Genomic DNA, 27,164 nt, shown 5'->3' with positions numbered 1-27,164 from the left:
ATGGTGAATGAGTAATGTATAATTCCGACAAACTTATGTCACTTAGCCTTTTTAAGTCAATTTTTGGGATTACATGGAAATAAATAAATAAAAATTTAAGAACATTAATAAGTATCTATTTTTATCAAAAGACGAAGCTATCAAAGTTCGGAAAAATTATCCCTACTCTGTGCAATTAGGAAAAAAAAATTTTCTAAAGTTGAAAAGCTATGGAAAAAAGAAAATAACTTTTAAATAAACCATAAACACTACACAATTTATTATTATAACTTTTGAGATTTCTATTAGTCCATATTTGTCTTATTGTCCCCATTTTCGTGTTAACATTGTCAAAGTTATTTGGTTTCCATTCTTTCTTTGGTATGGGTTCTTTTTCAACTTCTTACTGTATTGCTCTTATTAATCTCTCTTTTTTATTATTATTTTAAGTTGATATGTTGACAATAATTTGTGTTTTAATATATTGAAGGCAATCTAAATGCTAATAGGAGGGGAAAGATGGTAGGAAGAGAGGAGAAACAGCAAAATAGATGAAGGGTCGTACCAAAGAGGAGAGAGAAAAAAGGTTATGTATGAAACAATTTGGAGGTTATTTTTGTCATTTAATTTATAAAGATATAGAAGTGGACCGCGGTAGTATAATCTTGGAACGAGATTTTCTGCTCCCAAAAATTTTAGTATTTAATTTAAAATTCTTCTTCTTACAGCATAGCATAGCATTTGGTGTGAAACACTGCTATACTTTTTTTTAAAGTGTGAGTTACGCCAGCAGCTACGGCTGACGTGGCTCTACACCTGTTTTTGAAGACTCCTTTTTGTTTGTCTGCACTCCTTTCTTGTTTTTAACTTTATTATTTTATTATTTTTTAAACTTTATTTATCAAATGATTTTTTTTTTTCAATTGTTTGTTTTTATTTTTCAGAACAGAAAACTTAATTAAATTCTTATACAAATTAAATGACTTTTTTAATTAATTAAATTGTGATTTTTTTTTTAATTAATTGATAAAACATATACAATAAAACTGAAACAAATACATACACTATTTATTTCACACCCCCCACCCACACCATCACTTTTTCTTTTAAAAACATAAATGGACACAAAGACCCTTTAAGCAATTGTCGCTACTATTTCATTCGCCACAGCAAAAGCCATTATCCAAAGTAGGCTTGGCTGTGGATGCTCCAAGCATAGTATCTAAACGAATTACATACATACTTGAGTTACAATATAACTGTTATATGATCAGAAAAAGAGGCGGAGTGTGGTAGACAAATGCAGAAACTAGCGTTTGGACTTTGGACCCTCTTTTGTATAGACCAAATCTTGTAAAGACTTGTTCCACTCCTCAGCAAGCAGCTTCAAAGGTCTCCCCAGCCACAAGCTCTGGGACCTCATTATCATCATCCTCTTGTGCTGTTGCCGTGGCCGAACCTGCTCCGGAACCAGGTGCCTCTTTTTGGAACAGCTCTGCCAGCTTAATCCCTCAAGTTGCCCAAGTTATCAGGTCTTAAAAAGATGAAACAAAAGGTCATATTTAACCAATCTTTTCATTTCTCTTATGAGTTCCAGTGAAGGGAAATAAACAGGAACAAAAAATAGCTGTAAAGACACAGGTACATACCCATTTGATTAATAATTTCAGGAAGAATATCTTGCAATTCTGGAACAGAAGAAAATTCAAGGTAATATTAAATCTCTAGTCAAAATAATCTAAAACTAGCAGATGACAAAACATACATATTGAAATAACAGTTGAGATACAATATTAGTTAAATGACCCAAAACCTACATTCACAATTTTATCATTTCAATTCTGCTGTAAATATAATGAATTAAATGACCCAAAAGCTACTTTCACAATTTTATCATTTGAATTCTGCTGTAAATATAATAAATTAAATGACCCAAAGCTACTTTCACAATTTTATCATTTGAATTTTGCTGTAGATATAATGAATTAAATGACCCAAAAGCTACTTTCACAATTTTGTCATTTGAATTTTGCTGCAAATAACAGATGTGTAGCAGACACAATGTAAGTAAACGATCAATAAATTATAAAGCAGGGGAGAAAGCATACTCTTGGTCTGAGGAGAACCACTAACCACCCAAGTGTTGGCAGCAATAGAGGCTTGAATTGATACATGAAAGAAAATAAGTTATCAGTTGTGTAAGAGGAGCAGAAGGATTCACTGAAAATACAAGGTTTACTGCCATAACTGGTGTTACCTTTAGGATTAATAAACTAGATTAGACATCATCATCTTTGAATATGTTGACTTCCTCAATTGCAGGAATGGCATTCCCCCCTATTCTCTTCAGGGTGCTTTGAAGTCTCTTGTCATCTGTGGTGGTTGTCTTGTGAACAGCTTTCTTCTTTCTGCAGTTACGAGCAGTACGCTTAAAGAAATTGAGCACAAGAAGGAAAAGAAGCTAAATTTAAGGAGGTGAGATGCCAAACGTTTAAGTTAAATCCACAGGAGAGGTATGCTTTAATCAATACAACTTGATGCATACCAATTAGCAGGACATACAAATTCTCAAAATTTAATTCTCATCTGGTTTGCGCAACAACAGTGCTACTTCACCAATACAAGATTTTAGGTTTCCTCCAAGAGACACAAGTGTTCCGCGCCCCATCCAAGCCTCCTACCAGCCCAATAGTCCCTTTCTTTACAAAATAAGCCATGACACCAAGTAACTAGTGCAATCTTGCTAAATATTCTATATATGAGGTCAGATTTTGAACTAACAATAAAAACAAGCAAGATGATGATGTCTAATCAAATTCAACAATAGGCGGGAAAAAGGTGATGATGAGATGATAATCTATAACCAAATTGTTCAAGAGTTAGAACTATCTTAATTTTTAACTATCTTGTGATGCCACGCCAACTGGATATTTACAGATACAACTTTTTTTTAGCTAATACAACTTTGAAGTTAGTTTGATTAGAATGTACTCAAAATTATTATTGGCTTAAGAGAAGTTTAATTCATTGCCGAGTAAATCCAGCAAATTTGATCAGAATTAAGCAGCAAGACAACACACACCTTCGGGTATCATAGATTATAAAGTGAATGGTGAACTAGTATCATAGATTAAAAAAACTGCCAAAAAAACACACATTGTCCATATCATACGACGTTAGCAAATTATTGCACAAATACTATATGCAATGGCTGAAATTATGATCTTAAAATATGACAATCATAAACCACAGAATTTGTTCGCAAATAATGGTTAGATCAACAATTGAGTTTGAATAACCATAGAAAAATTGCAAGATCTCATGGCAATAGTGCCAGATTGCAAAACAACAGTCACTATTCACTAAAACTTAATACTAAGAATAAATCACCATAATATTATCTCAATTGAAAGTCCAGTAGGCCTCCAACACCAATGCACTAGTAATAAGGTTTACAATGTTCACCTTCATGCTAAAATTTTCAATGAACACTAAATGATCACAAATGGCATCTCTAACTCAATTGTTACCATTGATTTATCTGCAACGGGTAAGTATGATCATTTGAATTTAGTTTCCAACTTACTTTTGAACTGAAATATATACAGAATGGATGGATTTTCCCGCAAAGCAAATTTTGCAAAGGCCTGATGATAGAGGCCACAAGAGTATTGCGATATTAGTGACTACCCTCAACTAAAACTTGTGTTTTCACGCTTGGCATTGATCAATTTGGGATGGTTGGGTTCTGTGTCAACCCAAAACAGGATGGAAAAAAATATGCTCCATAAAATCTTACTCGAAAATAAAACAAAGCAGAAACTAGCTCTACCATGATTAATTTTGGGTTCGTTCAGTCTGGTACAGTTATTTGGTTTAAAATAAAAACAATAAAAAGAAAAGAAAGTTTCTATAGAATTTGAGATGCCATGATTTACGAACAAAGAATGAAGCAGGATAAAGGAGAAAAAGACGATTGCAATGGCAACTTCTGTTTTACTAATATAATTAGGCATCCTAATTATAGAAATTAAGCAAACACTGTTATTGTTGGCATTTAAATTTGTGATGAATTGAAGAAACCAATTAAAGGACAAAGATACAAGCACGTCAGTACGTGAATATCATACACCGAAACGCACAAAAAAAAAGGGGAAGCAAAGAAACTCATGAATTCCCTAAAAAAAAAAAGGTTTAGAACAAAGCAATTAGTGATGTTACTACTCCAAGAGAAGCCAAAACATTTATTGAAGCAAAAAACTGCTAACGAACCCTAACCTCAAAATGCTAACGATAACAACAGCATAAAAAGAATCCAAATCAAGCACAAATATCCACGCACATACATAGACCCACGGAGAGAAGCTGATAGAGAGTGAAAAGGGAAGAGATGACTAACCTTGCCCCTTGGTTTCGAGGGTTAGAATTGTTGCCCTCAACAGCACCATAACAATTATTTTATAGAGTAAATATATACACATATATCTATTATATGTCCAGAGAGAGAGAGAGAGAGAGAGAGAGAGGAGTAGACAAATTGTTGGGGGGAACGCAGAGATGAAAGAGAGAGTTGGGAGTTGCAGAGGGAGCTCCACGGTAAAGCTTCTGGTCAGTCTCAAGATGGATGAGAAGACACGTGGAAAAAATCAGGGGTACTGTGGGAAACTGACGAATTAGGAGGGTGTTTTTGTAAAAGCAGATGCCAAAGATTGTGGCAAAAAGGGAAGAAAAAAAAATTTGGACCATTTCTCAATTTTTGAGTGTCATCCTTGCGCAGGGGCCATGCTAATCTTCTCTGTATCGTTCCACCGAAGGGACACTAGCCTGTTGTAAACCAAACCTATATTAAGTCCAAAGACTTCCAGTTTCTAGCCGATGTGGGACAATAAGTTATCTCTTCAAAAAAAGTGCCTTGCATAGCCTAAAAGCCTACAACTGTACTCTACATAAATAGTCTGCAAACTTTTGCAATCTAACCATTATATTCCTATAAAATTGTTCAATTTCACCATATCTTTATACAATTTGGATGTCAGGTGCCCAAAACGAAATGGAGAAAGGAAAAAAAAAAAAAAAATTGCTCACAATTCCATGAGCTCTTCTCTAAACTTAGGTACAAATATAATTTTTCTTAAAATATAAATACATTATATGTTCTATCAATTTTAATTTGTACGACGTTCTTACAAGTATGTTTAATTAAAATTTAAATTATAGGTAATGCAGTGAAAAAAAAAATTGTTTCCATCCATTTAACAAATAAAAAATAAATTGGAAGCTTTTATTGGAGCTCCAAAATTACACGCACACATTTCACTTTTATTTATTCATAAATTAAATAACAAAAATAATCCCACTCTCCCAAAAAATATATATATAGTTTCCATCTCCCTCTCTGTTTTTCTATCTTTGTAGGCCTTCAGTTTTTTACTCCAACTAAATCATGAGACCTATCATCATATTACTTTAAGAAAAAGTGATATCAGTGTTTAATTTTATGAAACACTACTGAGTTACAAGTTACAACTTACAACATTTCAGTGTTAAATTCGGGGAACATTTCAGTATTACAACTTATAATACTGCAAAAAAGAAAAAAAAATCAAGCAGTTAACGGTTCTCATAAAACCGAATCGGTTCTACGGTTCCGGTTCCGTTTTCAAGGAACCGTCGTGAATGGTTCCGACCGGAACCATGAGAACCAGAACCGTGTGCACTCCTACTTTGTAGGTCTTTCATTTTTTACTCCAACTAAAACATGAGACCTACCATCAAATTACTCTCGTTTTCATTTCTTCTCTTTCTCTTTTGTATGCTTGTTGTTTTTACTCCAATTGAATAGCGAACGCCTACCATTTACCAATATCTATTTACCAAGTATTAATTATTTTTGTACACCATTTACAAATATCTATTTTCCAAGTATTAATTATTTTTTGTACAATGGTGAATGAGTAATGTATAATTCCGACAAACTTATGTCACTTAGCCTTTTTAAGTCAATTTTTGGGATTACATGGAAATAAATAAATAAAAATTTAAGAACATTAATAAGTATCTATTTCTATCAAGAGACGAAGCTATCAAAGTTCGGAAAAATTATACCTACTCTGTGCAATTAGGAAAAAAAAAATTTCTAAAGTTGAAAAGCTATGGAAAAAAGAAAATAACTTTTAAATAAACCATAAACACTACACAATTTATTATTATAACTTTTGAGATTTCTATTAGTCCATATTTGTCTTATTGTCCCCATTTTCGTGTTAACATTGTCAAAGTTATTTGGTTTCCATTCTTTCTTTGGTATGGGTTCTTTTTCAACTTCTTACTGTATTGCTCTTATTAATCTCTCTTTTTTATTATTATTTTAAGTTGATATGTTGACAATAATTTGTGTTTTAATATATTGAAGGCAATCTAAATGCTAATAGGAGGGGAAAGATGGTAGGAAGAGAGGAGAAACAGCAAAATAGATGAAGGGTCGTACCAAAGAGGAGAGAGAAAAAAGGTTATGTATGAAACAATTTGGAAGTTATTTTTGTCATTTAATTTATAAAGATATAGAAGTGGACCGCGGTAGTATAATCTTGGAACGAGATTTTCTGCTCCCAAAAATTTTAGTATTTAATTTAAAATTCTTCTTCTTACAGCATAGCATAGCATTTGGTGTGAAACACTGCTATACTTTTTTTTAAAGTGTGAGTTACGCCAGCAGCTACGGCTGACGTGGCTCTACACCTGTTTTTGAAGACTCCTATTTGTTTGTCTGCACTCCTTTCTTGTTTTTAACTTTATTATTTTATTATTTTTTAAACTTTATTTATCAAATGATTTTGTTTTTTCAATTGTTTGTTTTTATTTTTCAGAACAGAAAACTTAATTAAATTCTTATACAAATTAAATGACTTTTTTAATTAATTAAATTGTGATTTTTTTTTTAATTAATTGATAAAACATATACAATAAAACTGAAACAAATACATACACTATTTATTTCACACCCCCCACCCACACCATCACTTTTTCTTTTAAAAACATAAATGGACACAAAGACCCTTTAAGCAATTGTCGCTACTATTTCATTCGCCACAGCAAAAGCCATTATCCAAAGTAGGCTTGGCTGTGGATGCTCCAAGCATAGTATCTAAACGAATTACATACATACTTGAGTTACAATATAACTGTTATATGATCAGAAAAAGAGGCGGAGTGTGGTAGACAAATGCAGAAACTAGCGTTTGGACTTTGGACCCTCTTTTGTATAGACCAAATCTTGTAAAGACTTGTTCCACTCCTCAGCAAGCAGCTTCAAAGGTCTCCCCAGCCACAAGCTCTGGGACCTCATTATCATCATCCTCTTGTGCTGTTGCCGTGGCCGAACCTGCTCCGGAACCAGGTGCCTCTTTTTGGAACAGCTCTGCCAGCTTAATCCCTCAAGTTGCCCAAGTTATCAGGTCTTAAAAAGATGAAACAAAAGGTCATATTTAACCAATCTTTTCATTTCTCTTATGAGTTCCAGTGAAGGGAAATAAACAGGAACAAAAAATAGCTGTAAAGACACAGGTACATACCCATTTGATTAATAATTTCAGGAAGAATATCTTGCAATTCTGGAACAGAAGAAAATTCAAGGTAATATTAAATCTCTAGTCAAAATAATCTAAAACTAGCAGATGACAAAACATACATATTGAAATAACAGTTGAGATACAATATTAGTTAAATGACCCAAAACCTACATTCACAATTTTATCATTTCAATTCTGCTGTAAATATAATGAATTAAATGACCCAAAAGCTACTTTCACAATTTTATCATTTGAATTCTGCTGTAAATATAATAAATTAAATGACCCAAAGCTACTTTCACAATTTTATCATTTGAATTTTGCTGTAGATATAATGAATTAAATGACCCAAAAGCTACTTTCACAATTTTGTCATTTGAATTTTGCTGCAAATAACAGATGTGTAGCAGACACAATGTAAGTAAACGATCAATAAATTATAAAGCAGGGGAGAAAGCATACTCTTGGTCTGAGGAGAACCACTAACCACCCAAGTGTTGGCAGCAATAGAGGCTTGAATTGATACATGAAAGAAAATAAGTTATCAGTTGTGTAAGAGGAGCAGAAGGATTCACTGAAAATACAAGGTTTACTGCCATAACTGGTGTTACCTTTAGGATTAATAAACTAGATTAGACATCATCATCTTTGAATATGTTGACTTCCTCAATTGCAGGAATGGCATTCCCCCCTATTCTCTTCAGGGTGCTTTGAAGTCTCTTGTCATCTGTGGTGGTTGTCTTGTGAACAGCTTTCTTCTTTCTGCAGTTACGAGCAGTACGCTTAAAGAAATTGAGCACAAGAAGGAAAAGAAGCTAAATTTAAGGAGGTGAGATGCCAAACGTTTAAGTTAAATCCACAGGAGAGGTATGCTTTAATCAATACAACTTGATGCATACCAATTAGCAGGACATACAAATTCTCAAAATTTAATTCTCATCTGGTTTGCGCAACAACAGTGCTACTTCACCAATACAAGATTTTAGGTTTCCTCCAAGAGACACAAGTGTTCCGCGCCCCATCCAAGCCTCCTACCAGCCCAATAGTCCCTTTCTTTACAAAATAAGCCATGACACCAAGTAACTAGTGCAATCTTGCTAAATATTCTATATATGAGGTCAGATTTTGAACTAACAATAAAAACAAGCAAGATGGTGATGTCTAATCAAATTCAACAATAGGCGGGAAAAAGGTGATGATGAGATGATAATCTATAACCAAATTGTTCAAGAGTTAGAACTATCTTAATTTTTAACTATCTTGTGATGCCACGCCAACTGGATATTTACAGATACAACTTTTTTTTAGCTAATACAACTTTGAAGTTAGTTTGATTAGAATGTACTCAAAATTATTATTGGCTTAAGAGAAGTTTAATTCATTGCCGAGTAAATCCAGCAAATTTGATCAGAATTAAGCAGCAAGACAACACACACCTTCGGGTATCATAGATTATAAAGTGAATGGTGAACTAGTATCATAGATTAAAAAAACTGCCAAAAAAACACACATTGTCCATATCATACGACATTAGCAAATTATTGCACAAATACTATATGCAATGGCTGAAATTATGATCTTAAAATATGACAATCATAAACCACAGAATTTGTTCGCAAATAATGGTTAGATCAACAATTGAGTTTCAATAGTGCCAGATTGCAAAACAACAGCCACCATTCACTAAAACTTAATACTAAGAATAAATCACCATAATATTATCTCAATTTGAAAGTCCAGTAGGCCTCCAACACCAATGCACTAGTAATAAGGTTTACAATGTTCACCTTCATGCTAAAATTTTCAATGAACACTAAATGATCACAAATGGCATCTCTAACTCAATTGTTACCATTGATTTATCTGCAACGGGTAAGTATGATCATTTGAATTTAGTTTCCAACTTACTTTTGAACTGAAATATATACAGAATGGATGGATTTTCCCGCAAAGCAAATTTTGCAAAGGCCTGATGATAGAGGCCACAAGAGTATTGCGATATTAGTGACTACCCTCAACTAAAACTTGTGTTTTCACGCTTGGCATTGATCAATTTGGGATGGTTGGGTTCTGTGTCAACCCAAAACAGGATGGAAAAAAATATGCTCCATAAAATCTTACTCGAAAATAAAACAAAGCAGAAACTAGCTCTACCATGATTAATTTTGGGTTCGTTCAGTCTGGTACAGTTATTTGGTTTAAAATAAAAACAATAAAAAGAAAAGAAAGTTTCTATAGAATTTGAGATGCCATGATTTACGAACAAAGAATGAAGCAGGATAAAGGAGAAAAAGACGATTGCAATGGCAACTTCTGTTTTACTAATATAATTAGGCATCCTAATTATAGAAATTAAGCAAACACTGTTATTGTTGGCATTTAAATTTGTGATGAATTGAAGAAACCAATTAAAGGACAAAGATACAAGCACGTCAGTACGTGAATATCATACACCGAAACGCACAAAAAAAAAGGGGAAGCAAAGAAACTCATGAATTCCCTAAAAAAAAAAAGGTTTAGAACAAAGCAATTAGTGATGTTACTACTCCAAGAGAAGCCAAAACATTTATTGAAGCAAAAAACTGCTAACGAACCCTAACCTCAAAATGCTAACGCTAACAACAGCATAAAAAGAATCCAAATCAAGCACAAATATCCACGCACATACATAGACCCACGGAGAGAAGCTGATAGAGAGTGAAAAGGGAAGAGATGACTAACCTTGCCCCTTGGTTTCGAGGGTTAGAATTGTTGCCCTCAACAGTCACCATAACAATTATTTTATAGAGTAAATATATACACATATATCTATTATATGTCCAGAGAGAGAGAGAGAGAGAGAGAGAGAGAGTAGACAAATTGTTGGGGGGAACGCAGAGATGAAAGAGAGAGTTGGGAGTTGCAGAGGGAGCTCCACGGTAAAGTTTCTGGTCAGTCTCAAGATGGATGAGAAGACACGTGGAAAAAATCAGGGGTACTGTGGGAAACTGACGAATTAGGAGGGTGTTTTTGTAAAAGCAGATGCCAAAGATTGTGGCAAAAAAGGAAGAAAAAAAAATTTGGACCATTTCTCGATTTGTGCGTGTCATCCTTGCGCAGGGGCCATGCTAATCTTCTCTGTATCGTTCCAATTTTATCGGATGTCCCCGAAGGGACACTAGCCTGTTGTAAACCAAACCTATATTAAGTCCAAAGACTTCCAGTTTCTAGCCGATGTGGGACAATAAGTTATCTCTTCGAAAAAAGTGCCTTGCACAGACTAAAAGCCTACAACTGTACTCTACATAAATAGTCTGCAACCTTTTGCAATCTAACCATTATATTCCTATAAAATTGTTCAATTTCACCATATCTTTATACAATTTGGATGTCAGTTGCCCAAAACGAAATGGAGAAAGGAAAAAAAAAAAAAAAAAATTGCTCACAATTCCATGAGCTCTTCTCTAAACTTAGGTACATATAAAATAATTTTTCTTAAAATATAAATACATTATATGTTCTATCAATTTTAATTTGTACGACGTTCTTACAAGTATGTTTAATTAAAATTTAAATTATAGGTAATGCAGTGAAAAAAAAATTGTTTCCATCCATTTAACAAATAAAAAATAAATTGGAAGCTTTTATTGGAGCTCAAAAATTATACGCACACATTTCACTTTTATTTATTCATAAATTAAATAACAAAAATAATCCCACTCTCCCAAAAAATATATATATAGTTTCCATCTCCCTCTCTGTTTTTCTATCTTTGTAGGCCTTCAATTTTTTACTCCAACTAAATCATGAGACCTATCATCATATTACTTTCGTTTCCATATCTTCTCTTCAAATATCTATTTACCAAATATTAGTTATTTTGTGTACAATGATGAATGACTAATGTCAAACTTCATGTCACTCAAATTTTGGGATTAGATGGAAATAAATAAATATTTATGAATATTAAGTATCTATTCTTATGAGAGACGAATCTATCAAAGTCTATAAATATTTTTTTTTTTAAATTGAAAAGTTATAGAAGAAAGAAAATGACTTTTAAAGAGACCATAAACACTACACAATTTATAATTATAATTTTTGAGGTTTCTGTTAAGCTATATTTGTCTTATTGTCCTCATCTTTTTCTTTGTTACTTGTACATACAAAATTCGTAATTAAATAACAAAATAGGGGCAAATAATAAGTTATTGATTTATAAAAATTCGACTACAACTTTACAAAAAAAATATATATATATATCATTTGATTCGATCTCCTTTGTTGGTTGGATCCAAGGGTTGTTGGAACTTGATCTTGAATCGGGTTGTTAACAATCTTCTTCAAGTATTTGTAGTTGAGGAAGACCGCCAATAATTTTTGATCGAGGGCTGACGAAGTTTGATCTCGAACAGTGTTGTTTGGTGATTCTTTAAACTTGTTCAACCACAGAGAAAAAATGGCATGAGTTTGATATGCTTGTTGTTCTTTGTTGAATTTGACGAAGAATGGCGACTTTGAATATACTTGTTGTTCTTTGTTTTCAGATAATTTGTTGAATTTATTGAAGAACTGCACGACTTTGGATGTGATTGTTATTCTTCTTCTTCAGATAATTTGTGGAAGAACGACTTTGGTTGTGTTTGTTGCTCTTCTTCTTCAGATAATTTGTGAAAGAATGGCACGACTTTGGTTGTGCTTGTTGCTCTTCTTCTTCAAGGATTGAGTGTTCGGTATTCCAGGGTGCAAAACAATGGGGCACCAGGGGGTTGGGAAACGGCGGGGTCAGGGGAGCGTCAGGATGGGGTGTAACCTTAACGTGGGGGAGGTCCCCCTACAATCGCAGGCGGCGTTTAGGGGGTGGCTACAAATAAAAAAGGTCATAAAAAAACAAACTGACGTAAGCCCTCTGGATTTATGAGTCTTTGAATTTCTAAACCCCTTTGAATGTCTGAGTCTCTCAATTTTTGGACTCCTTCTTCCTTCCTACATGCCTATATTTATAGGCTTCTTGGATTAATAGGATAATGAAATTTGCCCTCTCTTGATAAAGACATAATTATAACTGGACCGGGCCGATTATATTATGATAATTATCCATAAAAATAATTATTCCAAATATATTTTATTAGGAATAATTATCTTTTTATTTAATCACTTCGGTTGAACTAATTAAATAATTTAAGTTGACTAAGTTTGGATCAATTAAATACTTTAATTAAACATGGGACCCATATTTGATGGGTTAACTTGCAAAGGAAAAAGCCCATAAAATTTTAGTGTCTACAAGATTCTTTTTCAACTTCTCACTGTATTGCTCTGATTAATCTCTTTTTTCTTTTTTTTCAAGTCGATATGGTGACAATAATTTGTGTTTTAATATATTAAAGATAATCTAAATGCTAATAGAAGAGGAAAGATGGTAGGGAGAGAGGAGAAACAACAAAATAGATGAAGGGTGAGTCGTAACAAAGAGGAGAGAGAAAAAAGCTATGTATGAAACAATTTTGAGGTTATTTTTATCCTTTAATTTATAAAGATATAGAAGTGGAGCATGGTAGTACAATATTGGAACTCGATTATCAGCTCCCAAAATTTTGAGTATTAAATTTGAAGTTCTTCTTAGAGCATGACATAGCATTTGGTGTGCAACACTGCCACACTTTTTTTAAAGTGTAGAGTCATGTCAGCTAAAAAAAGTGTAGACTCTATTCCTTTTTCGAAGTCTACTTTATATCTTGGTATGCTCTCTACTTTTTTGTTCTTAACTTTTTTATTTTATTATTTTTAAAAATTTATTTATCAAAAATAAATTGATTTTTTTTTTCAATTGTTTGTTTTTGTTTTTTAGAATGAAAAAAATAATTAAATTCTTATACAAATTAAATGACTCTTTTTTAATTAATTGATAAAACATATACAATAAAACTTAAACAAATTCGTACACTATTTATTTCACACCCAACCCCCACAATAAAACTTAAACAAATGCATACACGAAAATGGACACAAAGACCCTTTAAGCAATTGTGGCTACCATTTCATTAGCCACAGCAAAAGCCATCATCCAAAGTAGGCTTAATGTTACACCCCGCCTATGGAGGTTGTGCCACGCAAGCGACACGCAGACGCTGAGGAGGACGCTGCATGGCATGGGAGTTTCTAAAGTCTTCCGGAATAGTCTAGAGTTATGTGGAAGATTCTAGATATGTGTAGAAATGTGTAGAAGTGTGTGGAAGGTTCTAGAATTCTCCAGAGTTGTGTGGAGTAGTATGGAGAATTCTAGAATGTTGTAGATACTAGTAGATAAGTATGGAAGTGTGAAGAAGGTGGGAGAAGATTCTAGATAATCAATCTCTACCGTTGGTTAGAATGCATCCTAGCCGTTCATTAGGGATGGGGATGCCTATAAATAGAGGTAGGACTTTATTTTGTAGGGAATAAGTCCTAGAGTGAGTCTTGAGAGCCTTGTAGAGAGTTTGAGTGCTAGCCTTGTACAAAGCATTCTTTGAAGTAATAGAAGTGTTTTTTCCTTGCCAACTTAAGTGCTTTAGTGTGTGTTAGTGTGCAAGCCAAGTGAAGAGAGGGCGAGGGCCACTACAACACTAGTAAGCGCACGAGGGGAGTGTGTTAGCTAAGGTGTACACGAGAGTTAGGCTGACCAAGTACTTGCGAGAGTGGAAGCAACGTCTTGGTGCCGCACGGGAGCAGCTAGAGTGATGCTGAAACTCTAAGCCCGTGACATTAAGCTATGGATGCTCCTAGCAGAATATCTAAACGAATTACATACATACTTATGCTATGTTTGGCGGAAATAGAGTAAAATGTTCATTCTAATCATTCATTTGTTTGATGTGCAGGAATGGAATGACCATTCCAGGAATGAAAATCCACTACAGGGAATAAAATCTATTCAATTACTAAACCTATGGAATGACCATTCCATTCTAGAGTAAAATTAAATATTTTTGTAATATTCCCAATAAACCCTCATTACATTCCAATAAGGCAAAAATCTTTGGCATTCTTTATTAGACGTGGTAAAGGTCTTCTACCTTCCCTCTTTTCTGAATATACCCAGAACTGCCATTGACAAAAAATTACAGGACCTTCAACTAAATTGCAGGTATTAATCTCTTTATCTTCCTAGTATATCACTTCTTCTTTTTTTCTTTTTTTTGTTGAAACATTTGTGTGATTTATTCAACTTTATCTCTTCGAACATTTATATATGGAGCAATGATAACATAAAATAAAAATTAATAATCATATGAGTCAAGAGTGGACTTGTTTGACTTTTTGATGAAAAGCAAGTGGACAATGTTAGGCTAAGGTGTAACCATGGATGAAGATTCCGGTCCCAAGAAACTAAATATCCCATAATTCTTCTAGAATATTAATTAAATTGATTTTATTAAAAAGTAATGTAAGGGGATGAAAATGATTTTTTTTAGAAAAATCATTCAATTCCAAATTTAATGATAGTTAACCAAATTATAAAATGATAGAATAATAATAATCATTTCATTTCATAACGATACACCATGTCATACCAAACAATGAAATATGAATCATTCCGCATTCCATTCTATTAGTGGGCACCAACCATAACCTTATAAAGAGTTACAAAATTTGAAACAATCTTTTATGACTTGCATAAGACAAAAAATTAACTACTAATTCGGATTTGGAACACTAGTTTGGATGAATATATGACCAGAATAGGAGGAGTGTGGTAGATAAATGCAGAAACTAGCGTTTGGACCCTCTTTTGTAAAAGCAGGGGTACAGTGGGAAACTGATGACTTAGGAGGGTGTTTTTGTAAAAGCAGATGCAGAAAAGGGGGCAAAAAGGGAAGAAAAAAATTTGAACCATTTCTCGATTTGTGCTTGTCATCCTGGCCGCAGGGCCTTGCTAACTTCTCTTGTCGGAAGTCCCAGAAGGATGTTGGTTATTTCTTTTAACTCAGATCTTGAATTCAATAATCACTAAAGTATCAATTATCAAGGCTGGTTCTCTCTCTTAAATTAGATCTTGAATTCAATAATAAAAAAAATGGGCCTTAATGTAAAAATTGCCCTTTTTTATTGTCATCATTATATTGAATTCAATGCTCTTGGTTGGTGATGAAAAATAGAGGTAAAGAATGCACCACTCTGTCTGTCCAAAGATAATTAAGTATCTGAAAACACACAAAATTGTGAATCACAAAGATAATTGAATATTCAAAAACACGTGAATCACAATTCTTAAAAGTACCCCACCTTTTTCCTTTTTAAAATAAAAAATAAATAAATAAAAGAAAAAAAAAAAGAAGAAAAACCAATGGATATGTTGGATCCATAGGGGTAATACGAGCACTTGAATCGGCCTATTTTGCATAGTAGAGGTTTAATTTTCATTTTCCAGTAATCCAGAAGAAAATATTAAATCGTAGGTTTAAACTTATAATTTCCTTTCTCCTTCTCATAATTTTCTGATGCCTAATGTAGATTTGTTTCAAACGAAAAGATCTACACATGACAGGAGGCGTAGAGGCTGGGTTAAAAAAAACTCCCTACATATATATAAATATATATATATACACAAAGTTGTTTTCAACAACCCGTTGAACTCAATAATATCAACCCCCAAACAATGTTTTCTGATCCATGAAAGATATAGTTCATACACCATTTTTTATTTTATTTTTTTAAAGGATTTTGGCCAACAGATCTACCCATATGGGGTTAATTTGAGATTATCATTCTAAAAAAATAAGCAATCAAAGATCTTCAGTCAATTAGAATCTATAAAATAAATAATATCATAAACACAAAAATATTAGAGGGGTAGGTAACCAGAAGGGAAAAAATAAAAGAGAAAGAAGCTTGATTGTTTCAAGGAAAAAGCCATAAACAATATATACATACATATAAGTGTGTGTGTTTGAGTGTGTGTAAAAGAGATGCTGAAGCTGAATGAGAAAAGAGAGAGAACACCGAAAACCATAGGGAATGGGTGGAATAGGGAAGCAAACAGTTACAACATACATGTATATATATATAGATGTATATAATGCTTCCCTACCAACCAATCCCCATAGATTTTCGGAAAACATCATCCCCCATTTCAGATCTGCTCTCGGCCGCCATACTTACCATACTGGAGGTGTAAAATGAGAAAGAGAGATATAGTGATTTCCTCCAAAACCCTAACGCCTTTTAATAGGGACGGTAGTCTATTGTGAACCGAGCATATAGCCGATGTGGGACACAAGTTATCTCTACGAAAGACGTGTCTTGCACAGCCTAAAAGCCTACAACTACAACTGTACTCTACATAAATAGTCTGCAAACTTTTGCAATCTAAGGATTATTTTTCTATAAAATTGTTCGATTTCATCGTCCCTCTTGTCTAAATTAGCTTCGTAGTTTGAACTTGTTATACAATTTGGTTGTCCAATTGCCCAAAACGAAGTGAAAAAAGAGGAGTAATTAGGTATCTATATATATGCTTTTTAGTAAAATAAAATACATTATATGTCCTATCAATTTTAATAAAATTATGTTTAATTAGAGGTAACAGAGTGAGAAAAGAAAGATTAAAAATAAATAAAAAGTTTCCATCCATCTAAGAGCATCCCACCTTCGAATTTTGTCTCTTTAAAAAATATTTTCAGCTTTTTTTAAGAATCACATCACTCCCATCAGGCAATGTGAATTTTTACTCTTCAAACCACGATATTTTTTAATTAAACAATAATTTTACAAATTATTAAAAAGTTATAAATGATATTATAACTTTAAACAATACATTATTTATTATATAGATTAAAAATAGTTATGATTGATATTATAGCTGTATACCATACATTATTCCTTATATGGGTTAAAAAAAATAAGATTGATGTTATAAATTTAAACAATATATTATCCATTATATGGATTAAAAAAAGTTATGATTGATATTATAATTTTAAATAATACATCATACATTATATGGATTAAAAGTTAGTATATAATAATAACTTTTTAACTTAAATTTACCGCCTGTTTAACTACAAAACACCTATTTAGCTTATGTCATCCACATGAAAAAAATTAAGAATAAATTAAAAACAGAATGTTTAAAATATTAACGAGTTATATTTAAAACAATAAATAACTCACCATGTCATTAGTGTTGAAGCTACTGGGGGATTCATTTCAATGTTAGTCATGCACTCATAAATTTTATTTATTTATTTTTGGATGGTAGACCAACGATTCATCAAAGTGCCTGCATTTTGCGAAGATGGAACACCAAAATGTTGTACATAACTTTCGAGGATTCACTTCCATAACTTCTTCTTACTTTGATCTGCTCCCGTAATCACATCGGAAGTAATAGACATCCACGCCCAACATAAAGCCTCATTTTTTACAGTGGACTAATTTGAATTTCGGATAATCGGTTGTTGTGTGGATGGTCGAGAGTTTCTTGATTGAGGATCCACGAAATCATATTGAGTTTGAAAATAATATCTAAGATTGAGAAAATAGAATTTTATTTATTTTTTTAAATATATTTTGTACTTAATGAATTTATTTATTTTTTTCAAAAAAGAGCTCAAAATAATTCATACTTGGGTTAAAAAAAACAATTATGCCAAATTATGCCTTAGGGGACACCGTTCTTGACCGTTACTGCCAGTTTTTTTTTTTTTTTCAAAAGCCACTCCGTCCAAAACCGTTGTTTTGACAAAAAAAAAAAAAAGCCTTAAAGTTTCTTTGGATTCACTTCCCTTTTTAAGAAAAAAAGTAAAAATAATTGGCAAAAAAACTTGCACACATGTATTCTCATCTTCCATTTTTAATATTTTCATGAGATATCACTGGACTAGAGCCTTTAAGGAGAAAAAATCATGACTTAAATTCTTATCTTTCATTTGAATAAGTAGTTGAGATATTGAAAAAAGAAATAAAAATAATAAGATATTATTTCAATAACATGACATCTTATTATTATTATTGAAATGAAAAAATCTGACAATGCTATAAAATGACACCGCGTATAAGATGCGTGAGACTTGATTTGGACCGTCCATTATTGTAAAGCACATGGAATTTTTGTCCACAGCACTTGAATCTGAATTGGATGATGATTATATTGTTTTTTTTTAAAATACTTGAGGTAATTACATAAAACTACAACAATCACACATAAGTAACAAAGTATACAGTAGAACCATCAAGTGCCACCATAACCTTGGTCCTTTTTCCTTTCTAAGTGAGAATGGTAACTCCTTAGTCTACGTTTCCAAGCGAGAAGTTGAAAGATCATGTCTCATTATGAATAAAATAAACTTGGTGTCTGAAAGTTAAAATGAAAAATATAAATATATATATATATAGAAGATAAATGCTTGAATATTACTGCAATGATAAGTATTGTTTTTTCATCACCATCCATACATGTAGTGATACTACATTAGTTACTAGTAGTACTACAAGATACCAAAATGATTAGAGCAGTGATATTTAATCACCAGCAATGATGGAGTACACTTCTAGATGGGTAACAGAGAAAGGAACCAGTAAATAAATCAACATCAGAAATACACCTTAAAAAACATCAGAAATATAAAGAATAACAATCTCTGTAAAGGTCTCCCCAGCCACAAGTTCTGGGACCTCATCATCATCATCAGCATCTTGTGCTGTTGCCGCCGCACCTGCTCCGGAACCAGGTGCCTGCTTTTGGAACTGCTCTGCCAGCTTAATCCCTCAAGTTGTCCAAGTTATCAGGTCCTAAAAAGATGAAACAAGAGGTCAATATTTAACCAATCTTTTCATTTCTCGTATTAGTTGTCAGTGAAGGGAAATAAATAGGCACAAAAAATAGCAGTAAAGACACAGACACATACCCAACTGATTAATAATTCCAGGAAGAATATCTTACAATTCTGGAACAGAAGAAAATCCAAGCTAATATTAAATCTCTAGTCAAAATAATCTAAAACTAGCAGATAAAATTAACCGATGAAGGAGGAGTTGAATTATGTAATGACGGAAGGGGTCTAGGAAGAGAAAGGACCGCCCTGCCCAACTCTAAGCCAACAACCGATGACAGAACATAGATATTGAAACAACAGTTGCGATACAATACAAATTAAATGACCCAAAACCTACATTCACAATTTTATCATTTGAATTTTGCTGTAAATATAATGAATTAAATGGGCATCGTTCCACTTACTCTACTCCATAGGGAAAGAGCTTTTCTCACTACAGAAAGAACCTTCTGGGAAGGAAGGTAATTGTAAGTTTACGGTTACCTGAAATAATCATTATTGCTGTGCAGGCATTACTAAGTGTTTTCCCAAGGTCGGTTCACAGTTCGATCTATTTAAGAAAATACGTGTCAAGAGGGTAAATCTGCTGTACACGGAACAACCAACTTTCATAATTTTATCATTTGAATGTTTTTGTAAATATAATGAATTAAATGACCCAAAACATCCATTCACAATTTTGTCATTTGAATTTTGCTGCAAATATAATGAATTAAACGACCAAACCCAGATGTGTAGCAGACACAATTTAAGTAAATGATCAATAAATTAAAAAGCAGGGAAGAAAGCATACTCTTGGTCTGAAGAGAACCACTAACCACCCAAGTGTTGGCAGCAACAGAGGATTGAACTGATACAAGAAAGAAAATTAAGTTATCAGTTGTGTAAGAGGAGCAGAAGGGTTGATTGAAAATACAGAATTTGCTGCCATAACTGGTGTTACCTTTAGGATTAATATGAACTGGATAACGACATCATCTTTAAATATGTTGACTTCCTCAATTGCAGGAATGGCATTCACCCCTGTTCTCTTCAGGGCACTTTGAAGTCTATTGTCATCTGTGGTGGTTGTCTTGTGAACAGCTTTCTTCTTTCTGCAGTTACGAGCATTCGAGCAATACGCTTAAAGAAATTAGGCACAAGAAGGAAAAGAAGCTATATTTAAGGAGGTGAGATGCAAAACGTACAAGTTAACTCCACGGGAGAAATATGCATTCAATCAATCAATACAACTTGATGCATACCAATTAGCAGGACCTACAACAACCAGGGAATTCAAATTCTCAAAATTTAATTCTCATCTGGTTTGGGCAATATCAGTGCTACTTCCCCAATACAAAAATTTAGGTTTCCTCCAAGAGATACAAGTCTCCCGCACCCCATCCAAGACTCCAACCAGCCCAATAGTCCCTTTCTTTACAAAATAAGCCATGACACCAAGTAGTGCAATCTTGCTAAATATTCTATATATGAGGTCAGATTTTGAACTAACAATAAAAACAAGCAAGATGATGATGTCTAATCATATTCAAACAATAGGCGGGAAAAAGGTGATGATTATAACCAAATTGTTCAAGAGTTAAAACTAGCTTAATTTTTAACTATCTTGTGATGCCATGCCAACTGAATACTTACAGATGCCTTTTTTTTAGCTAATACAACTTTGAAGTTAGTTTCATTACAATGTACTCAAAATTATTATTAGCTTAAGAGAAGTTCAATTCTTTGCCGAGCAAATCCAGTAAATTTGATCAGAACTAAGCAGCAAGACAACACACACCTTCTGGTATCATAGATTAAGAAAACTACAAAAAAAACATGCATTGTCCATATCAAATGACATTAGCAAATTGTTGCACAAATACTATATGCATTGGCTGAAATTATGATCTTAAAATATGAGAATCATAAACCAGATAATTTGTACACAAATAATGGTTAGATCAACAATTCAGAATGAATAACCATAGAAAAATCGCAAGGTCTGATGGCAATAGTGCCAGATTGCAACACAACAGTCCGTAGAACTTCATATTAAGAATAAATCACCATGATATTATTTCAATTGAAAGTCCAATAGCCCTCTAACACCAATGCACTAGTAATAAGGTTTACAATGTTCACCTTCATGCAGAAATTTTCAATGATCACAAATGGCATCTCTAACTCAATTGTTACCATTGATTTATCTGCAACAGGTAGGTTAGATCGCTTGGCATTAATCAATTTGGGATGGTTGGGTTCTGTGTCAACCCAAAACAGGATGGAAAAAAATAAACTCCATGATAAAATCTCACTGAAAATAAAACAAAGCAGAAACTAGCTCAACCATGATTAATTTTGGGTTAGTTCAGTCTGATTCAGTAATTTGGTTTTAAATTAAAAGAATAGAAAGAAAATAAAGTTTCTGCAGAATTTGAGATGGCATGAAAAATCAAGTGTTATCTGAACGAACAAAGAATGAAGCAACGGATAAAGAAGAAAAAGAGGATTGCAATGGTAACTTCTATTTTACTAATATAATTAGGGTTTGATAGCCTAGCTTCTATTGTGAGGAAAGGCATCCTAAACACTGTTGTTGTTGGCATTTAAATTTGTGATGAATTGAAGAAACCAATTAAAGGACAAAGATACAAGTACGTCAGTACGTGAACATCATACACCATAACACACAAAAATTCATAAATTAGAGGAAAGGGGAAGCAAAGAAACTCATGAATTCCCAAAAAAAAAATGTTTAGAAAAAAGCAATTAGTGTTGTTTCTACTTCAAGAGAAGCCAAAACATTTATTGAAGCAAAAAACTGGTTCCAAATTAAACCCTAACCCTAACCATAAAATGCTAACAAAAACCCAAATCAAGCACATATATAGACCCATGGAGAGAACCTGATGGAGAGAGAAAAGGGAAGAGAGAACTAACTTTGGTTTCGAGGGATAGAATTGTTGCTCTCAACGGTCACCGTAACAATTACTGACGGAGTAAATATATATACACATATGGGGTAAGTGCAAAAAACACCCTGTGTTTTCAAAAATGTGCAAATAACACATTTATTATTCAAACTTCACCCCTCTAATTTCAAAAAGTTACAAATAAGGGCTTTTTGTCAGAGGCGTAGGTAAAAATACGAAAATACCCCCCAATATTCTTTATTCAATTATAATAAAAAAAATTGGAGAAGTTGAAATTACCCAAATGGACATTGACCTAACTACATCATTTTGGATAATGAAATAAAGCACAATTGCAAATTACGGTGTTTAGTCATTCTCATTATACCATCATCCATCAACCATGCTTCATCACCATCACTGCTCACCCCCTTTCTCACTACCGACGTCTTTGTCTCATCGGCCGACCTCATCGATCCAGCCAACATCAAACATAGAACCCGTGCATAAGGGTGTGTACATGTATACACACGAACATATAACAAAGCAAAAAAGACCCAATTGGAAAATCGCAGAAAAACCAATTGGGTTGAAAGATGAAATGAGAATTAGATGTACCAGAACGAAATTGTTCTCGCAACCATGCTTCTTTAGATTCAAATCGTTGTCGCGAATGGTGATTGTAGTATAATAGTTGAAGATGAGTACAATCACTGCACAATGTCCATTGAAGTCGACGAAGCTTTGTTTGTGCATCTCCATTGAATCCGGGAAGCATTTGTCAACGCCGAGTTTGGTTGCGCAACCGATGGTGGTGTTGCTGGGTTTCAATTAGGTTTTGTAGACAATTCAAATTGGTGATGGTGGTGGTGTTGGGTTCGATTAAGGCTTTGCAAGTTGTCTGCGATGATAGTGATGGTTTGATTTGGGGTTCCTCTTGGGTGTGTCATGGATCCGATTGGGTGGTGATGATGGTGGTAGAAATAGTGATATATATATATATATATATATATATATATATATATAATATATTTCAGCCTGCGACACCTGCAATCTTTGGTGTGATCCAACTCTTCCATCTAGGGGTGAGCAAACAATCCGTCAATCCGGTCCGAACCAATCCGATCCGTGTGGTTTGGTTCGGTTTTCAGATCTCATGGTTCGGTGATGGTTTAAAAAATTTGCAATCCGGTATTCGCGATTCGGTTAACGTATTGGACCCTAAAAAAACCGATCCGAACCGTTAGTAATATATATATATATATATATATATATATATATATATATATATATATATATATATAAAATATTAAATATACTTATTACTTACCTATCTCCTAAATAACCCTAGCTCCCATCTCATTCCATTACAGTCGCGCCTCCCTCAGCCTCTTCTCTCTTCCTGGCGTTACATACTTCAAGTCCATGACCTCTCTCACTGGCATTTACCTCGGAGCTCGCTTTCCCACTCCTGTAAAAACTCCATCAAATTCGTCGATCCCCTCTCTTTCTACTTTCTCTCTCTAGATCTAGGACGTGGGTTTCACAGCTATTCCAACTCTCTTCATTATCAGTGCTGCCCTCTCAATATCAGCCAATGGATCAGCTCATGCCTTTGTCCACATCTACGACCAAGATTCTTTTATAGAAGTCGGCAATGCTTTCCTTCTCTCCGACGGCATCGAAGGCATCGTTGCTTCTCTCACCGTCGTTCATCTCACCGACAATTTGATCCCATCATCAAATAATGATGGCCGTTCATATATCAAGTAATATTTATACATTTATTTATATCTGTAGATACATATATATATGTTACAGATATAAATATGTGTGTATGTTACATATGTTGAATTTCATTTGCTATTGGTGAATTTGGTGTAGATCTGCAACTATATTGCCTGTATGCTTGAATTTCCTCAACTTTCTGTTTGGTTGCTGCGAAAATTGAAGAGAAGGAAAGATAAAAATACCAATTGCATTTTACCTAAATTGTGTATTGCATTATTTAAATTCAAAAATCTATATTTCAGAATGCTGACTTGAAAGAAGCCAAATGTAGTTGTATCAGGCTGTTAATGGGCCATACTCCGTGAAAACCGATCCGATCCGATCCGTTACTTCACGGATAGGTTTGGTTCGGATTGAAGGCCCCCACGGATCGGTTCAGATTCAATTTTCACCAATCCGCGGGGACCGGTTCGGCTTGATCTTTATCCCTAAACCAAACCGATCCGAACCGTGATCAGGCCTACTTCCATCGTTGTCGTAACGATAAACAAATCGATTTACACCTGCCATCGTCGCTTGATCAAGATCTTCACCAAACACGCCCAAATCTGAACTCCCAAGAACCCTAAAAAATAAGAGTATCAATCATCTCCCACAACCATAATTCGGCTGTGATCTAAACTCTTTCATGAAGAGGATCAAACCTATCGGTCACCTTACTTCAAAAATCGCCTCCTACTGTTGATGTCCCCAAAGAAAAAAGACGATCTTCCTCAACCTGGACGAGACTCTGGTTCACTCCACGCGAGAAAAGTGTAAATTCATTATCCTACCGACATGACAGTGTAGAGAGAGTATGTAAAGTCGATGTGTAAAGATTATTGATGAGGTGTAATTTTTCTGGACAGATGGATGGCTAGGATTGTCTGGGACCATAGATGAGGTGGTGCACCGGGACTCCCTAATAATCTCATTGAGGGGTAGTTTGGGAAGTCCAAAAGGGCAATGTTGGTATTTAAGAGCATTTTTTGGTTACATGACATGCACATGTCGCTTTTTGGGGTCAGAAGCCCCCATTTGCTCACTTTTCATACTACGGGGGTGTAATTTAAACACGAGGGGTGTTATTTGCACATTTTTCAAACTAGAGGGGTGTTTTTATTTCTCGATTTGTGCGTGTCATCCTTGTGCAGGGGCTATGCTAATCTTCTCTGTATCATTCCAATTTTATCGGATGTCCCCGAAGGGACGCTTGTCTACTATTAAGTCCAAAGACTTCCATTTTCTAGTCGATGTGGGACAACAAGTTATCTCTTCGAAAAACGTGCCTTGCACAGCCTAAAAGCCTACAACTGTACTCTACATAAATAGTCTGCAAACTTTTGCAATCTAACTATTACTGATATTCCTATAAAATTGTTCAATTTCATCATCTCTCGTCTAAATTAACCTCATAGTTTGATCTTTTGTGTACAATTTGGATGTCCAATTGCCCAAAACGAAATGGAAAAGAGGAGTAATTAGGTACAAATATACTTTTTCTTAAAATAAAATACATTATATGTCCTATCAATTTTAATATATGACATGATTGTTCTTAAAATTATGTTTAATTAAAGGTAATGGGGTGAAAAAAGAGAGAGAAAAAAATAAATAAAAAGTTTCTATCCATCTATGAGCATCCGAACTCCAAATTTTGCCTCCTTACAAATATATTACTTCAGTTTTTTTTTAGTGACACATCAGCAATTTTCAGAGCTAGCAATTTTGGTTCTCCAAAAACAAACACCATTAGGCTCTCTGAATTTTCGCTCACCAAACGACAATAATTTTCAATCAAAAAATAACTTTGCAAATTATTAAAAAGTTATGAATGATATTATAACTTTAAACAATACATTATTCATTATATGGATTAAAAATAATTAGGATTGACATTATAACTTTATACCATACATTATTCCATATATGGGTTAAAAAAGATAAGATTGATGTTATAAATTTAAACAACACATTATTCATTATATGGATTAAAAAAGTTATGATTGATATTATAACTTTAAACAATACAATATACATTATATGGATTAAAAGGTAGGACTAATGTTATGTTTTACGATATGACAGCAACTTTCTAACTTAAATTCACAGTTTTTTTTTACTACAAAACACCTATTTAGTTTTTATCATCTACACGAAAAAAATTAAGAATAAATTAAAAAGCCGAATGTTTAAAATATTAACGAGTTATATTTAAAACAATAAATAACTCATCATATCATCAATGTTGAAGCCACTGGGGCAATTCATTTTGATGTTAGTCATGAACTCAGAAAATTTTGCTGATTTATTTTTGGATGGTGGACCAACGATTCATCAAAGTGCTTGCATTTTGCGGAGATGTAACACCAAAATGTTATACATAACTTTTGAGAATTCACTCCCATAATTTCTTCTTACTTTGATCTGCCCCCGTAATCGCATCGGAGATAATAAATATCCACGCCCAACATAAAGTCTCATTTTTTACCGTGGACTAATTTGAATTTCGGATAATCTGTTATTGTGTGGATGGTTAAGAGTTTCTTGATTGAGGAACCGTAGAATCAAATTGAGTTTGAAAATAATATATAAGATCGATAAAATAGAAGATGAAGTATCTTAAATGCTAGATAATAGAGATGGGTTGAATGTGCGGTGAATAGTGGTAAGAGTTAAGGTATTTATAAAAGAGAAATTAATTTTTAAAGTTTTTTTTTTTTTTTGAAAAAGTAAAAATTAAAATTAATTATTATTATTATTATTTTTAAAATTATAACCGTTAATGCACTGTTTAAGACAAAATAAATAAAAATTAATGCAAATTTGTTTTTATTTTTTAAAAAAAGTTTTTTAATTTTTTTTTTGGACAAACAACGGCTAAACAATATATTTTTTACTTAATAGATTTTATTTTATTTTTATTTTTAAAAAAAACTGAGCTCAAAATAACCCATATTTGGGTTTTTCCCCAAAAAAGACAATTATGCCAAATTGTGCATTAGGGGTCCACCGTTCCTGACAGTTGCTGCCAGTTTTTTTTTTTTAAAAAAAAAACAAAAAAGCTGCTCCGCTCAAAACCGCGTTGTTTTGGTAAAACAAAAAAATCTCGGGCTCGCACTTTTGTGCTAGCCTTTGTGGGCCCGTCTAATTACCGT

The 27,164-nt window shown here is 33.4% G+C and overlaps 2 long non-coding RNA genes, 2 other non-coding genes and 2 pseudogenes across 11 annotated transcripts; all 6 read right to left on the bottom strand.

Moving 5' to 3' along the window:
* Positions 1–1,011: 1,011 nt before the first annotated feature.
* Positions 1,012–4,606, bottom strand: LOC132293657 (uncharacterized). Of its 5 annotated transcripts, none has more exons than XR_009477878.1 (5): positions 4,379–4,606; positions 2,525–2,678; positions 2,237–2,387; positions 2,088–2,138; positions 1,012–1,667 (listed from the first exon to the last, which is right to left on the bottom strand). It is a non-coding gene; the product is annotated as an uncharacterized LOC132293657 (long non-coding RNA). The 5 variants fall into 5 exon arrangements; XR_009477875.1 differs by lacking the exon at positions 2,525–2,678 and having other exon boundaries at positions 1,012–1,513; positions 1,629–1,667; positions 4,379–4,585; XR_009477874.1 differs by lacking the exon at positions 2,525–2,678 and having other exon boundaries at positions 4,379–4,585.
* Positions 4,607–4,710: 104 nt separating this feature from the next.
* LOC132297719 (U6 spliceosomal RNA) lies at positions 4,711–4,804 on the bottom strand (annotated as a pseudogene).
* A 2,129-nt stretch (positions 4,805–6,933) lies between these two features.
* LOC132293656 (uncharacterized) lies at positions 6,934–10,723 on the bottom strand. 4 transcript variants are annotated; one of them, XR_009477872.1, is made up of 5 exons: positions 10,269–10,723; positions 8,447–8,600; positions 8,159–8,309; positions 8,010–8,060; positions 6,934–7,589 (listed from the first exon to the last, which is right to left on the bottom strand). It is a non-coding gene; the product is annotated as an uncharacterized LOC132293656 (long non-coding RNA). The 4 variants fall into 4 exon arrangements; XR_009477873.1 differs by having other exon boundaries at positions 8,464–8,600; XR_009477871.1 differs by lacking the exon at positions 8,447–8,600 and having other exon boundaries at positions 6,934–7,435; positions 7,551–7,589.
* Positions 10,601–10,703, bottom strand: LOC132297714 (U6 spliceosomal RNA). Its single transcript, XR_009479380.1, has one exon. It is a non-coding gene; the product is annotated as a U6 spliceosomal RNA (small nuclear RNA).
* Positions 10,724–18,862: 8,139 nt separating the features above from the next.
* On the bottom strand, positions 18,863–22,998 carry LOC132295649 (nascent polypeptide-associated complex subunit beta-like; annotated as a pseudogene).
* A 2,116-nt stretch (positions 22,999–25,114) lies between these two features.
* Positions 25,115–25,217, bottom strand: LOC132297717 (U6 spliceosomal RNA). The gene has a single exon (XR_009479383.1). It is a non-coding gene; the product is annotated as a U6 spliceosomal RNA (small nuclear RNA).
* Between the last annotated feature and the right edge of the window lie 1,947 nt (positions 25,218–27,164).

Source organism: Cornus florida, unplaced genomic scaffold, assembly GCF_030987335.1.
Source record: "Cornus florida cultivar Cherokee Brave unplaced genomic scaffold, ASM3098733v1 CherokeeBrave_3.0.0_Hap2_Chr02, whole genome shotgun sequence".
In the NCBI taxonomy this organism is placed as follows: domain Eukaryota; kingdom Viridiplantae; phylum Streptophyta; class Magnoliopsida; order Cornales; family Cornaceae; genus Cornus; species Cornus florida.
This window is presented reverse-complemented; position numbering and strand designations above follow the sequence as displayed.